The sequence below is a fragment of the Paramisgurnus dabryanus genome, chromosome 18 (genome assembly GCF_030506205.2).
Source record: "Paramisgurnus dabryanus chromosome 18, PD_genome_1.1, whole genome shotgun sequence".
NCBI classification, from domain to species: domain Eukaryota; kingdom Metazoa; phylum Chordata; class Actinopteri; order Cypriniformes; family Cobitidae; genus Paramisgurnus; species Paramisgurnus dabryanus.
In genome coordinates, this window is record NC_133354.1 from 31,114,334 (window position 1) to 31,126,098 (window position 11,765).

General features: G+C 35.6%; 2 long non-coding RNA genes across 2 annotated transcripts; both read right to left on the minus strand.

Moving 5' to 3' along the window:
• Nucleotides 1-1,994: 1,994 nt before the first annotated feature.
• On the minus strand, nucleotides 1,995-2,802 carry LOC135776995 (uncharacterized). The gene is made up of 3 exons (XR_010544274.2): nucleotides 2,763-2,802; nucleotides 2,329-2,397; nucleotides 1,995-2,201 (listed from the first exon to the last, which is right to left on the minus strand). It is a non-coding gene; the product is annotated as an uncharacterized lncRNA (long non-coding RNA).
• Nucleotides 2,803-2,961: 159 nt separating this feature from the next.
• Nucleotides 2,962-4,113, minus strand: LOC135776994 (uncharacterized). The gene is made up of 3 exons (XR_010544273.1): nucleotides 4,008-4,113; nucleotides 3,095-3,184; nucleotides 2,962-3,025 (listed from the first exon to the last, which is right to left on the minus strand). It is a non-coding gene; the product is annotated as an uncharacterized lncRNA (long non-coding RNA).
• Between the last annotated feature and the right edge of the window lie 7,652 nt (nucleotides 4,114-11,765).

Here is an 11,765-nt window from a genome sequence, read left to right on the forward strand (position 1 = left end):
TGCTCTTAACTTATTTAAAAGGGGCTCAAAAGGGGCTCTATAGCCAAAGTATACAACATTCCGGACAAAGCACAGCCTTGTCTGGTACCTCTAAACACTTTAAAAGGGGCACACAAATTTCCATTGATTTTTAAAGTACTTTCCACATCATTATACAACACTTTAATCAAAGAAATAAATTCATTGCTAAAACCAAAAGCTTTTAAAACATTCCATAAATACATATGTTCCACCCTGTCAAACGCTTTTTCTTGGTCGATGGACACAAGGCCAAAATCCAATTTTAGGTTTTTACCTATATCTAAAATATCCCTAATAAAAGAGATATTATAAAAAATTTGTCTCCCAGGAACACAATACGTCTGATCAGGATGTACTATTTGACTTATAACTTCACTTAATCTACTCGCCAAAACTTTGGAAAGTAATTTATAATCTGTGCACAGCAAGCTTACGGGTCTTCAATTATTTATTTCATTTAAATCACCCTTCTTTGGCAATAATGTAAGAACACTTCTTCTACAGCTTAAAGGTAGTTGACCATTAACCAAGCTTTCATTAATTACTTGCAATAAATCTGGTCTCACCTCTGTCCAAAATGTTTTATAAAATTCGATTGGTAACGCGTCTAATCCAGGTACTTTACCACCTTCCATACTTTGAAGTGCCTCCTTTAATTCCCCTAAAGTGACAGTTTTACTAAGTTCCACATTTACTTCTTAAGAGACTTGGGGCAGATTTTCAAAGAAACTCTCATCCTGCATTTCATCAAGTGTTAAATCACTCTCGTATAATTTTCCATAAAAACAAACTGCCCTATTTCTAATTTCAACAGGGTCTGACAAAACATCTCCAGTCTCAGAACGTAAAGTGTGTATAAACCTTTTTGGCCATTTTTCTTCTCTAAATAAAAAAAAAAATTGAAGGTGCATCCATCAACTCTATATTCAGAAATCTTGACCTGACAAGAGCTCCTTGTGCAGTTACATCTAACAGGTCATTTAAAAAATTATTTTTTTCCTTAAGACTTTTAATAGCAGTCAACTCTCCCGTGACATCAGCTAATTCTTGCAAATCTTTTAGTTCTTTTTCCAACATTTCAATTGCACCTTTTCTTTCTCGTGTGACATTAAAAGTGTAATATTGACATAGCTGTCTAACTTGTATTTTTGCAAAATCCCACCACTCCCAGATAGCAATTTTGTTCCGGCCCAGCTCCGGCCCACACAACCAGTTTTTCCTCGGCCCACATACAACGAAGAATGACGGCCCTACAGTGGCCCAGTTCTGAATTACAGACAAGGGCCACAAATGGGCCATAACTGGCCCATGTCTCTGCCAGAAAATAGCTCATAATCGGCCCAAACCTGGGCCAGAACAGGTTCTAACATCGGTACCAGTTCTCAGCCATAGGTCAACCATATTAAAACCAGCATTTAACCAGAACTTCCAAAACTGAGCCATAACTCAGCCTAATCTTGCCCAAACTATATTAATAAATAAATCACACAAACAATTACTTTCAAATTGTTTGCCTTTTTATTAATCAATAACACACAAGTCAATAACACTACGACATTGTATGTGTTAAAACTCTTCTAGTATAAACTGCCAGCAATAAACAAAAGTACTAGTTTGTTCAAATACATTATTGGCATGAATCTAACACCAACCATTTAAATTACAAAGCAATTTCATCCTTAGTAAACAAACAAAAGTTTAGAACAAACTGATAATTAAAAAAAAACTTTGTGACAGTTACATTGGTGTGTGAAATGTAGTGCCCAAATTACCAGCTATACACAAATACAGAAGTTTTCATTGAAATTTATATATTAGCATGAATTGAAATTGAAATGAATTACCATGGGTTTAAACCAAACTGAACTTAAAAGTTAGTTAAGTTATTTAGAAACTTCATGGTTATGTGAAACCAACTCTACAGCCAGCTTCACGCAAAGATAAAAGTTCCAGTTAAAGTATTAGCATGAATCTAAAATTGGGTAATTTCAAATAAAACGAAAAATTAAAACAATACAATTAATAAAAATGAAAAAGAAAAAAAATCAAACACTAATAATAATCTATGTGTATGAGAAAGTGTTCCTATTTAGGATTGTCGTCAACAAGAAGTACTGTTTTCCAGCCTCTCTTTTCTTCTCAGCTCCTCTTTCCATAGATGTAAACATTACAGCAGCCCACTGTTATATAAAAGAAAACAGATGCAAATCAATAATTGTTATGAAGCAAAAGCCATATAATAAAGTTATTAAAAGCATAATGATATACTTTAAAACAAACATTTAGATAGAGAATTAGAAGATGAACCTTTTAGGATGAACTGCTACTTGTTTTCTTCCTCAAGTTGCTTTGGATGAAAGTGTCTGCGCTGAATGTCTAAATAAAATGAAACATAGCTTAGACCTTAAAGAGGTACTTTTCATTTAGATACAAAGCAAATGAGCAAATGAGATACGTTCTAAGCATGTACTTAAAATATATTATATTGGGAATATCCCCATTATTAGTTACCAAGAAAATTAAGTCAAATCAATATAAATGAAAGAGGAGTGAGTAAACATCAATTTATGAGAAGAACCATATACTGCACGTCTAAGATCTTCACAATTGCTGTCATACTTTATCCACCTATGAGAAATTCAGCTTTGCAAATATAATTGTAAAGATTTGTCAAGTATTGATTTTGGAAGCAAACAAATTAACATTAAATTAAATGGTGGCCCTGATGTACTGTCACTAACCTGAATGTCACCTCCTCCTGTCCTGTCAGCATCATTGTCCCACCTCTTTACCTGAAGCAAACACAGCAGATGATTAACAGAAAATAATTTCACAGTATTCCATATTCAAAATATTTGTATTTTTATAATTGTCCTTTGTATTCAACAATGCAATTCGGGTAACTAAATTAATGTTAGGCTATGGTCAGTTCTTACTCATCTAACGAATGAAACCACTGTCCAGCCCTCTGTATTTATCTGCTTTCACTGAAATCACAATGTGACTATTTAGCCATATAGAGCAATATATTTAATCACAAAGATGCAAACATGAGCCTTAATATTTAATTTACCTTAATGTGTCTATTGGAATATACACCCCATCATCCTTCTTTTGTCCCACTCCAGAGTCTTCATGTCTTGATGAACACAGACCTGATACACTTTCACAGAAAAATCAAATTAAACATTACAGAAATACATTTTAAATATATATATATATATATATATATATATATATATACATACATATATACATATATATATATACATATATACATATATATATATATATATATATATATATATATATATATATATATATATATATATACATATATATATATATATATATATATATATATATATATACATATATATATATACATATATATATATATATATATATATATATATATATATATATATATATATATATATATACATATATATATACATATACATATATATATATATATATATATATATATATACACATATATATATACACATATATATATATACATATATATATACACACATATATATATATACATATATATATATATATATATATATATATATATACATATATATATATATATATATATATATATATATATATATACATATATATACACATATATATACATATATATACGTATATATATGTATATATATATGTATGTATATATATATGTATATATATATATATATATTTATTTATTTTAAATAAATGTTCTAACATCAGGAAGACCAGATAACCAAGTTCGATTACTTCATTATAATATGATCACAGTAATTCTTAACCTTTTAGAAAACAGCTAACGTTAATTTAATATCAATCTATGTCACACGGACAATATAACGCATTACATTACACATGAATCACGTAAACGTTTGCATCCCTATATACGTTTGTTAGACAGTTAAACAAAAACATTTTTATGATTGAAAAAGTTTAAATATTTAAGTTCAGGTACTTACTAGTTAACTCTCATCCTGCTGCCTTTGAAATCTGTGTCCGTTATGATTGATTGACGCGGTGTAACTGCTGCTCCTGGGGTTAACCCCGCCTATTGGTCAATTTGATTGGCCGCCGCTCGGTTAACTGGCACAATGATTTGATCTTTTTTAACACTTTTGCAGGCAAAAACACAGTGAAACATATTGTGTATTTGTAACATCTTATTGTACACAATGATAGTTTTACTTAGTCATTGAAGTCAGAAATCTTCAGCAGGAATAAACTCCTGCTACAATGAAAATCGCGCAAAAGCAAGTTTAAATCGAATCGATCCATTGTGCTTCTCAAAGCAACGTTATCAAAAAATTTAAATTCAGAAAAAAATCTTCTGGAAGTTCAGGGTCATTTGAACAAAATAATCTTGACCCATGATCTGAAGGCATGTTTATGTGATTAAAATTTAGACAAACATGCCCAAATATATTAGCTTCTTTTAATACAAAACTAACATTTTATTTAATAAAGGTTAAATTAACATTAAGATTAAATCCTTAAATTCTTATAATTATTCATTGTTAATCACAGTATTTGAAATGTGGCTTACAGTCACTAAACTGATCTGGGCCAGAATCACTACAATGATCTGGGCCACATACCTCACACCCACAACTGGCCCAAATGTTATCTGCCATCATGGATCCAGTGCCATCATTGCCACACCTGGCCCACACTTGGCTGACCTGTTGCATGCCGTTGCCGGCAGCACGCCAGCAGTGCCATCATGAGGCCACATTCGGGCCGAGTCCGTCTGCTATCTGGGCTGTTGAACAGATTGAAATGAAGATTTCTTTAGTCTAAAATCAATCCAAAACTCTTTAAAAATGCCTTTAAAAAAGGTATCACATAACAAATTGTTATTCAAGTGCCAATAAGCACTTTTTGGCTTAACAGAGCCCACTGTCACATCACATTTTACTAGGCTATGGTCAGAAAAAACAACTGGGATAATAGAACATCCTCTTAAAAGATTGAGTTGATGTTTATATCCATACAATCTATCCAACCTCGCTAGAGATATTAAATTATCTTGAACATGCTGCCTTTGTTCAAAATGAAAATTTTTCCATACATCAGCAATCTCATTACATTTCATCAATTTAATAAGTCTCTTTCTTACTCAAATGACTTAAAATAGACAATCCATCAAACTCTCTTGCCCAATCACTCATATTTTGCTCATCACTATGAGTCTCTTGAGCAAATAATACATGAACTTTTTTCTGTCTAATTGTTTCAAAAAGATGAAACCGCTTTTTTCCTTCTCTTGCCCCATTTATATTCAGAGAGGCAATGCATATTTCTCCCATAAGTAAGGAAAGAAAAAAGCTAATTAGACTCGACAAACACAAAACCATATAAATGTGCTTTTTATTTTTCATTGCAACTAAGACTTCGGTTGAACATTAAGCTTGGCAAGTATTTTCTTCAAACGATATGTCTCCTGGTGGCTAAAACACCCTTCACTCCTATACAATCTTATTTTGTCAATGAACTGCAGCACTTCAGGAAAATGCTCCTCGATTCGAACTTTTCTCACATTCTTAGTTACCTTCAAGAACGATTTAATATCATCTGAACTATAAATCCTATTCGAAAAAGCACTTAACGGAAGGCTGCACTCCACACTGCATTCAGAGAAATCACTCCGGAACGGATCTGCAACGGATCTGCTCCGAAGCCGACAGCTCCGGTCTGGATCCGTTGCGGATCCGCCCCGGAGCCTATTGCTATCAGGGATTTCACTTTCTGTGTCCGTCTGACTTAACTCGCAATCCGCTTTTTTTCCCGGCCGGTCTGAAGAGCGCTGTTCTAACCTGCGATTCAGTGGCGCTTTAAACGCACAAACATCTGACTCCGTCTCCGTCACATTTTTAGGATTAGCAGAGAGTTTGTCTACCATATCCACAACACATTCTCTATTCTCCACTTCATTGTCTTCACCCACAAAACCATCATCCCTTCATCGTCTTCTGACCGATATACCCGCTCTACAGCCGACACCCCGTCTAACACTACAAACACTCCCCTACTTTGTCAAATAAATCTACAAAAAGAAACCAAAAAACCAACTAACCAAAAATAAACAAAAAAAAGAAAAGATAGAGAAGTGTAAACCACTCGTACCTCACGCAGCAGCCAAACGCTCGCTCACATCCACTCCATTCGCTCACTCAACACATGCCCACAGAGAGAGAGAGAGAGAGAGAGAGAGAGAGAGAGAGAGAGAGAGAGAGCTCAGAAAGTCTAATTTTGGAAATGGAACAAGGAAGATGGGTTCGTGGAGGGAGATGGGTGCCAAGTAGTGGCCTGATGCTATAGAGAGGCAGGATTAGCTCCTCAATTATTTGTTTGCATTACAGTATGTACTTTTAGTTTCTACCTTTTTTTCTCATTACTGTAATTCCATAAATTACTCCAGACTATTGAAGCAAACTGCTAATTTTCATTTACCTTAAAGAATTGTTCTGTTCTAAAAATTTAAATAAATAATGTGATAAATCAATCAATCAATAAATAATTATTTGAAGAAAACATTACTTTATGAAGTCACTGAAATTGTTCAATCTGTAAAGATAAGAAGTAAGTATTTTGTGTATTGGTGTTTGATGTTAGTGTTTTTTTTCTCAGTGTGTTCTGAGTGACAGTGTGTGTTATCTCAGTGAGGGTTGTGTATAGTGTTTGGCTGCACTGAGCTGTTTTGAGTCATGTGTTTAGAGTTGTGTTGCTTGAAGTGAGTTTTGCAGGTGATATGTACAGTTTAGCTCAGGTGACTTTTGGTATTGCAGACTGTAGTTAGAGTTTTGCACATGTAGCTCCAGTTGTGCCCACTGTCGTTTAGCAATCGAAAAAAACTGTAATGTTATTGAATATAATCATCCTCATATTTTTCCTAAAAAATTTACCTCAAAATACTTCCAAATGCTGTTCAGACAAGCAATGGCCAGCTACTTAATATTTGTCACACAAAGTCTTGGAGTCAAATGCAAGTTCACAAAGTTTATTTAGAAAAATGGAGAGATATAAAGATAGAGCAAAAGTCAGTTCTCAAGAGACCACACACGACGATCACCGTCGACTCACTCTCACTCTCCATTCGCTCACTCAACACATGCCCACAGAGAGAGAGAGAGAGAGAGAGAGAGAGAGAGAGAGAGAGAGAGAGAGAGACTTCCGACAGGACAAGGCAAGGCAGCAAGACTGTGACCGAAAACAATGAGCGCACGACGAGAGACAGGGCGGCGTGCTATTTAAAGGGAAACATAAACGAGACACCACCAGTGAACAATTACCAAATGAACACATTACCCGTCACCAACAGGTAAATAAACAAACACACACCCACACACAACCACCGATCACCCAGGAGTCATGACAATATTAAGTTCATTGTTTATATAGCAACAAAACACAATACTAAATAAGTGAAAGGTATTTAGATTGATTTTAAGTAAAAACTTACCATATTTTTGTCATAGCGTAACAAAAACCTAGATGAGAATGGACCTTTCTGTCCTCAACGTTAACGTTACTGATGCGACAACCGGTTTCATCTCGTCAGTCAAGCTATACATACTTTCACAACAAGTTATCATTGGCTGACACGTATTGTTGTACAGAAACATTTTATAACAACAAAAAATTATGCAAATTAATCTCTATTAAATATAAAAAAAGCATTTTAGCAAAAATGCCTCAAATATGAATAGCGCCCGTGGTACTTCTAATGTTACAATGACTTTTTTGCTGTAGTAGACGGAGTGCCTTATACTAACTTTTAGGGGTCACAGACTTAACAAGATTTTTATCGAATTTATCAAAAACTTACCTGAAAACCACTGACATCGGCGAAGTCAGCTCCTCTCAGCTGCAGAACCGCACTTTTTCCCCTCATGGCAAGACGAGACTGGAGTGCTTCTAGGGTTTAGGAATATACTGTATTGCCATCTGTTGGTTTGGCATGCTCTTGACAGCGCTTCATACCAGGTTTTTGCGTGTTCGAGTTGACGCGAAATTGTTTGGGTTTTTCACAAAGGAGGGGAACAACTCTGTTCTAAAAACATCAGTGTACGTGTGAAATAAGCCAACAATACCTTTTTTTACCTCACTCTCCAGAGTTGCCTTTTCTCTACTTGTGTATGAACGGTGGCTGGCAGCGTATGTGTATTACTGCCACCTCCTGCTTCGGAATATGGAATAGAGCTTTGCGTCTTACAGTATTTTGCAGCTGTGTGTCCTGCCTTCATTAAAAGCAAAAAAGCGTTGCTATTTAATCTACTTGTCTATTATATTAAAACATTTACTTAACGAATTCCATTTTTCTTCACTTATTATCATGTTTTTTATTTATTATACATACTTGATACACCCATGATGTCGCCTTTTCTCTGGTTGGTTGCAAAGGGAGGGATAACTGGGCACGCACCAACAGAGAAGCGCGGCATCGGCCTCCGGTTTATGAGTTTGATGAGCGGGAAATACCGTTGACTGACTGAAGATTTGGCCGATGCCTGGCCGATACTTATTAGATGTTTCAGGTAAGGAGGCTGACGTAGGCTTTTGAGCTGACGTCGGGCAGACGTACGTGTGCTGTCTGGGCAGATCTTAGCTGTCGTGCAATTTTGTTCAACCTTACAATGTCATCAGATTTTACCTGTCATGCAGTTACATTAAAAACCTTTACAATGTGATCAGATGTTACCTGTCATGCAGTTAAATTCAACCTTTACAAGGTTGTGACACCGTCACACAAGAAACATGTTGTACCGCTCATTTTATACATTATATTGTGGTTTTATGTATATTTGAGTTTTAAATAGGTTTCACATGTTTTCTTAGCCATTTTATTCCATTTTATTCCATTTTCAATTTTATGTGTTTATGTCTTTTATTTTCTTTGAGCTGCTAGTATAAAAGGAAGCAGCAGAGGCACATTGAGAGCATATGCTAAAGCTAAAAACTGTTTGGGTTGTGGAGTTTCTAATTGTGGACTTACCCTTCCAGAACATTTGTGGATTACACTTAAATTGTATATACACGGGAGAACACTTGTACTTTTACCACACTTGGACATTTAGAATGTTTTAGGTTTGGTTTTTATATTCATTTCTTTTAACAGTCTTGAGTTTTAGCGTGTTGTTTTAAGTTACTTGTGTTTGTAAAAACATTTATTTAAGCTGATTACACTTGTTTGTCTCATCATTGTCTCATCATTCATCATTAACTCTTTTAATCTCACACAGTTAAATCTGACCCCTTTTATGTATTTGTGACTCATCCGATAGGGCTGATTGTAAAACCCTTCCTAAAGTGAGTAGATTGATCCTTTAATCACTGTTCCTATGGCTACAGAAGCAGCCTTCTTTTCTGATGTGGGCTTAAGGATTCTGCTGAACATTTGTGATGAAATTTAAGATATAGCTACAAGCTTTAAGTGGCCTTCTCCATTGACAAGTAGGCACTTACTTTGCTGTGATAGAGTTTGTGGGCAGCTTCTAACCTGCAAACTCTCTTTTGCCTTCACAAAAGTAGTAGGTTGGTCATTTTATTACTGTTCCTATGGCTCCTGAAGCAGTCTTCATAGCTGATGTGGGCTTAAGGTTTATGAAGGACATTTGTTATTAAATTTAAGAAAGAGTCCTGTACATACTAATAGCATACAATACAGCAGATGCCAACAGTCTTTTTGGGTTTTGAAAGAAGCAATCAAATATTCTTTAGATATGATAGTTTCTAGCCTTCACAAAATGAGTAGGTTGATCATTTTATTACTGTTCCCATGGATCCTGAAGCAGTCTTCATAGCTGATGTGGGCTTAAGGTTTCTGCTGGACGTTTGTTATTAAATTTAAGAAAGAGTCCTGGACATACTATTAGCATACAATACAGCAGATGCTAATAGTCTCTATTGGTTTTGAAAGAAGCAATCAAATCTATTTCAGATCTCATAGTTTGTGGGTTTCCTGCTTAAAAATTTTTTCTTTTCTATTCCCAAGGCGATTAGATGGATCCTTTACTCACTGTTCCTATGGCTACTGAAGCAGCCTTCTTTTCTGGTGTGGGCTTAAGGATTCTGCTGAACATTTGTGTTGAAATTTAAGATATAGCCACAAGCTTTAAGTTTCCTTCTCCATTGACAAATAGGCACTTACAGTAGTTTGATCATTTCATCACTGTCCACAGTTTGATCATATACAGCAATACACAGGACCAGTTTTTGGCTGGCCGGTTTCAACACCTTCTCTGTGGACTAGGGGTTAGAACACCAGCTCTAAAATTGGGTTGTCCCAGGTTTGAATCCCTCAAGGTACAATGGCCTTCTCCATTGACAAGTAGGCACTTACTTTGCCCTGATACAGTTTGTGGGCAGCTTCTAACCTGCAAACTCGCTTTTGCCTACACAAAATGATTAGGTTGATCATTTTATTACTGTTCCCATGGATCCTGAAGCAAACTTCATAGCTGATGTGGGCTTAACGTTTCTGCTAGACATTTGTTATTAAATTTAAGAAAGAGTCCTGGACATACTATTAGCATACAATACAGCAGATTCTAATAGTCTCTATTGGTTTTGAAAGAAGCAATTAAATCTATTTCAGATCTCATAGTTTGTGGGTTTCCTGCTTGAAATGTTTTCTTTTCTATTCCCAAGGCGATTAGATGGATCCTTTACTCACTGTTCCTATGGCTACTGAAGCAGCCTTCTTTTCTGGTGTGGGCTTAAGGATTCTGCTGAACATTTGTGTTGAAATTTAAGATATAGCCACAAGCTTTAAGTTTTCTTCTCCATTGACAAATAGGCACTTACAGTAGTTTGATCATTTCATCACTGTCCACAGTTTGATCATATACAGCAATACACAGGACCAGTTTTTGGCTGGCCGGTTTCAACACCTTCTCTGTGGTCTAGGGGTTTGAACACCAGCTCTAAAATCGGGTAGTCCCAGGTTCGAATCCCTCAAGGTACAATGGCCTTCTCCATTGACAAGTAGGCACTTACTTTGCCCTGATAGAGTTTGTGGGCAGCTTCTAACCTGCAAACTCTCTTTTGCCTACACAAAATGATTAGGTTGATCATTTTATTACTGTTCCCATGGATCCTGAAGCAGTCTTCATAGCTGATGTGGGCTTAAGGTTTCTGCTGGACATTTGTTATTAAATTTAAGAAAGAGTCCTGGACATACTATTAGCATACAATACAGCAGATGCTAATAGTCTCTATTGGTTTTGAAAGAAGCAATCAAATCTATTTCAGATCTCATAGTTTGTGGGTTTCCTGCTTGAAATGTTTTCTTTTCTATTCCCAAGGCGATTAGATGGATCCTTTACTCACTGTTCCTATGGCTACTGAAGCAGCCTTCTTTTCTGGTGTGGGCTTAAGGATTCTGATGAACATTTGTGTTGAAATTTAAGATATAGCCACAAGCTTTAAGTGGCCTTCTCCATTGACAAATAGGCACTTACAGTAGTTTGATCATTTCATCACTGTCCACAGTTTGATCATATACAGCAATACACAAGACCAGTTTTTGGCTGGCCGGTTTCAACACCTTCTATGTGGTCTAGGGGTTAGAACACTAGCTCTAAAATCGGGTAGTCCCAGGTTCGAATCCCTCAAGGTACAATGGCCTTCTCCATTGACAAGTAGGCACTTACTTTGCCCTGATACAGTTTGTGGGCAGCTTCTAACCTGCAAACTCTCTTTTGCCTACACAAAATGAT